The sequence below is a fragment of the Rattus norvegicus genome, chromosome 3 (genome assembly GCF_036323735.1).
Source record: "Rattus norvegicus strain BN/NHsdMcwi chromosome 3, GRCr8, whole genome shotgun sequence".
Taxonomy (NCBI): domain Eukaryota; kingdom Metazoa; phylum Chordata; class Mammalia; order Rodentia; family Muridae; genus Rattus; species Rattus norvegicus.
The window spans coordinates 23,517,169-23,522,488 of NC_086021.1; positions in this window are offsets into that span (position 1 = coordinate 23,517,169).

A 5,320-nucleotide genomic window follows, 5' to 3' on the forward strand; every position below is an offset into this window, starting at 1 on the left:
GTGTGCGAGCATGCCAGGCTAGTGCCCTGAATAATTGCAAGAACTGAGTAGTCTCTCCCTGCTAAGAAAGATTTTGATATGCATGCTGTGCAGACATTTTCAGGGAGTCATGAAATCAGTATATCTTACTGACTCATGCCTGCTGAGGCCTGCCTGGCTCTGCCAGGTAGTCCCAAAGCTGTTTACTATCCAGAGTCTAACGAACTGGATCGCTGATGTATCTGTGAAGGGTTTGTGAGTAGATCAAGCTGCTGCTGCTGACCTGTGAACTGAACTGCCGATTTTCCATCTGAAAAAACAGATGGGAGTTGCTCTAAAGAACCATTTCTAAACAAGTCCACTCCCCCATATCCTTTCTTTCCCACTACCTCTGGTAAAAATGGCTAAAAGGAAAGTTAAAATACTTAAGAACCAACATTAAAAATAGGTTTTAAAAAGTTGCAGTTATACTCCTGCGTTTTAGTCCATGAGAAACATCCCTGGCTCTTCTGCAACTTGGTGTGTAGACCAGGGTGGCTTAAAACTTACAGAAATATGTCTGTCTTTGCCTCCTGAGTGCTGGGATTAAAGGCATGTACCACCACCCCATCCAGTCAACAGCTCTTGGAAAGTTTCACTCACACATGTCATGGTGCTGTTTCTACCACATGAATCACTAAGAGATAATGATACTCTTACCTTCCCACTCGAGTGGTTCTGTTCAGTACCTCTATTCCAACGCACATGATCCAAATTATTCTTCTGCCCCTAATGTTGTTTTACTTTTCTTCTGTTGCCATTTGGAAGTTAGTGTTGGAATTAAAAGCTTTAAAAGTCAATAAATAAATTGGAAAAGTTAAAACATGCACATGAATGATAATCAATACTTTACATGGCACAATGGTCAAGATATTCCTAAATTTAGAAAAATATGAGGGACATCTATCATGTTAAAGAAACATAAGAGTTATCTCTGATACCTCTTCAGTTACCTACTCTAATAGGAACTAAGGTTGAAAGCACCATTAGGAAATCTGTACTTTCCTGACTAAGGCCAGCTTTGGCATCCATCGGTGTGCAAACTGAGGCAGACAGCCATTGGGGGTCAGTGCTTAGAGCCTCTGATGGTTGGATCCAGATACCTAAAGATGCTGTTGCCAAAGGAAGCCAGAAATCAGAGAAGTTACTCAGCAGACCTTTTTATGAGGGAACAACGCTTAAATTACTGGGGCTGGAACTCCCTGAGGGATTGGAAAAACTATGAACTTTTTCTAACTCCTTGGGGCCAGCAAGAAAGGGAAGGAAAGAGAGAAAATTCTCTCTCTCTCTCTCTCTCTCTCTCTCTCTCTCTCTCTCTCTCTCTCTCTCTCTTTCTCTCTCTCTCTCTCTCCACACACACACACACACACACACACACACACAAACACAAATACACACACGAACACACAGAGGCAGGAACACATGCACTGAGTGGATGAAACCAAAGACAAAGTCCAATAATTTCTTATACACAAATATATGCGTACAAACACACAGACGTATATGCATAGAGACCTATAGACAGACATATGTACATTTATACATAGATTAGTTAATTCAGACCTCCAGCAAGCAGGCTTCAAATATTTCATACCTGGATGCATAAGTACACGTAAAAGGTGGCCTGAGAAAGCATCACACACCCAGAAAGGCAACAACCTTTGCACATATACCTACATACATACATATTGTTGATGGGTGAAAGGAACAATATTCCAAACTACCATAGACACAAACATTACACATACACATATGTGGTGAATGAGGGTGGAAGCTCCAACCCTCATTCATGCAAACTCTGCACATATACATATATACATACATACATGCATACAGGCATACATGCATACATGTATGCATACAAGCACACACAATTGATAGATAAAAGAACAATGCTCTAACCATCACACACACACAACCTTTACACATATTCACACATACCCCATAGTTTATGTTAGAAGAAATAATGCTGCAGCCCACCACACATAAACCTCAACAGAGACACATAGTTGGTGGATGCTCCAATCCCCACAATTTATTCTTCATTTCATCCAATATATATCCCAACAAAATCTTTCATCCAGTAATAAATTACAATGTGTTTCTGCTTTAGTTTTATTGTAGTGGATGGTTAGTGAATGATGTGTTTTTCAATACCTTATAAGAAATAACATTACAAGTACAGGTAAAGAACAAAAATTAGTACCAAAATCCCATGAACATTCATAACAAAGCAAGTCATCATAGATTAACAAAACATAAGCAAGCAAGATAGTTTTCTCAGCCACTTTCTCTTACTGGCAGGCAGCAATTAGCAATTATAAAGAAATGAGTAATTATTTTCTTATTTTTCTTAAAAGTAACCTTTTAAGAATCTTAAAAGAATCACACTAAACTTTTATATAAAAATCAGTCATATCTTCCTTAAGTCCTCAGAATGCATATTGACTTATCAGAAATTCATAGTAAGTCTTATCAGGATGCTGAGGGGAAAATGGGTGTAAGAAATCAATTATCACCAGTCCAGCCTGAGTGAGAGTCATTTCAGCTACTAGTGCCATTGTACTTATTTCCTGATCATAAAGATCCTAGCTTAACCCATACGAGTGTGCCTTTCTGAACTTCAAATTATTTCCTAAGATTTTCTACATCATAGCCAATAGTAGAAAACATCTCAGCCTAGCTTCACTAACAACTTTTATTCCCAATATTTTGTAAGGGTGGAGGTCATTGCTGACAATTTAAGTATCTAAGTTCTTCACAGGTCCAAAGGCTTTTACTCCTATTGATGCTGGACAGTGCCATCCTCTGCCACATATGTGACTAGAGTCATGGGTCCCTCCTTATGTACTCATTGGTTGGGGGTTTAGTGCTTTGGAGGTCTAGTGGGGTTCGATTGGTTTATATTGTTGTTCTACCTATGGTGTTGCAAACCTTTTCTGCTCTTTCAGTCTTTTCTCTATCCTCTCCATTGGTGTCCCCTTGTTCAGTCCAATGGTTATCTGCAACCATCCTAATCTGTATAGTAGGGCTCTGGCAGAGCTTCTCAGGAGACACCCTTTATCTAGCTCCTGTCAGCAAGCACTTCTTGGCATCAGCAATAGTGACTGGTTTGGTTGCTGTTTATGGAATAGATCCCGAGGTGGGCCAGTCTCTGGATGACTTTTTCTTCAGTCTATGCTCCATTCTTTGTCCCTGTATTTCCTCCCATGAGTATTTTGTTCTCCCTTCTTAGAAGAAATGACACATCCACATTTTGGTCTTCCTTCTTCTTGGGCTTTTGGTCTGAATGCTCTCTGAGTCCAGGGAAACCAAGGATGGGGATTGGAGCTAACTTCATAGAGTTCTCTATTCTAGGTTTAGAGTGGCTCTTGCACCTTACCACCACCCTAGACCCTTAGCTCATCCCCTGACTCACATGATAATGACTGCAAAACCAACTGGACAGGTGCTTGAGAACAGCTATCTCAATTCCTGAAAGATCACCCTGTGGCATCTCTCCTTGGGTGCTGATAACAGGGTCCAGGGACTTTGGCCTCAGCCCAAAAGTAATGGGAAACTAAAAAAGAACAACCAGGGAACTTTCCTACCTCAGGAAGGGTAGGAAGGAGAGCCTGGTGCACGCGCAGAGGCCTGCAAGGACCTGTCCTACCCAGTCTTTGTGCCCTTCCCCTTTTCAGCTTGTCAGCGGGGTTGCCAATGTCCAAGTGACCTAGCCAGTTACCTCTTTTTTTTCTTAAATTTCTTTTTTTTTACTTTACATTTCAAATGCTATCCCCTTTCCTGGTTTCCCCTCCATACACCCCCTATACCATCTCCCCTCCCCCTGCTTCTTTGAGGGTGTCCCCCAACCATCCACTCACCACTTTCTCCCTCCCTGCCCTGATATTCCCCTGCACTGCAGGGGCCCATCCTTGTCAGGACCTAGGGCTTCTCTTCCCATTGGTCCTCAAAAAGGCTATCCTCCCCTACATATGCAGCTGAAGCCATGGGTCTGTCCATGTATACTTTTTGGATGGTGGTTTAGTCCCTGGGAGATCTGGTTGTTTGGTATTGTTGTTCTTATGGGGTTGCAAACCCCTTGAGGTCCTTGAGTCCTTTCTCTAAATCCTCCAATGGGGACCCCATTCTCTGTTCAAGTAGACAGCCTCTGTTATTTGTCATGCTGTGATAGAGCCTTTTAGGAGACAGCTATATCAGGCTCCTATCAGCTTGCCCTTCTTGGCACAGCAGTATTGTCTGGCCTTGGTAGCTGTATATGGGCTGAATCCCCAGGTGGGGCAGTCTCTGGATGGTCTTTCCTTCAGTCTTTGCTCTCAACTTTGTCTCTGTATTTCCTGCTGTGAATATTTTGGTTCCTCCTTCTAAGAAGGACTGAAGCATCCACACTTTAGTCGTTCTTCTTCTCGAGCTTCATGTGTTCTGTGGATTCAATTTTGGGTAATCCAAGCTTTTGGACTAAACTCTTAAGGTCTCTCTTTCTCTCCTCAGATTTACCCTCAGTCTGTGTCATCGCTGGGATGTCCCACTTCAATTGTAGCTGCTCTTCTGCACATATTGGAAACTAGTGCTTATTCCTTGTGAAGATGAATTTTTTTCTTTTTGTGTGTGGAGGGGTCTGTGCTTATGTATAAGGAACTATCCACATGAATGGATAGCTAGTGCCCATAGACTGCAGCCTGCTCCATCTTCCCCACCCTTGCCTGAGGAAGCTTGCTAGGGATCCTGGCTTCTGAGGGAACACGTCTTTCCCCTCCATTCACTCTACACTATTTCCTGTTCTTTCAATTTTTTTTTAGTGAAGCTGGAAGTGCAGTTCAGTAATAGATTCCTACCTATGTAATAGATTCCTAATGCTGTAGGAGTCTGCAGAGTTAGAACTTGTTTATTCTTGGCAGGAAGGCTGCTCCTGTGGCCTGGGAAAGAGCAAGGCCTTTCTAAAAGAATACAATGTAACATTCTTTTGGAAGTTACTCAGGACCTGCTTAGCAACTGCAAAAACACTCTAGAAAAACTGATAGGTGTAAATGTAAAGTGGATCTAAAACTTCATAATGAATATTCCCTTAATTTTACCAGAGTTTGGGGTTAAAGGACAAAATTAAACATAGGGAAAATACACTTGAGTGCTGGGAGCTCTGCAGCAGCCTGGGAGGGAAATAGGAGGGAGAGGCCACAGTGGGTGGGGTTTAGGTATAGGTGTGAGGCCATGTGCTTTCCCATTGCTTACCCGCCATTGTTCACCCCACTGCTCACTTTGGACAGACTTCCAAAGAGGTGACACAGGTCAAAAAGAGTCATAT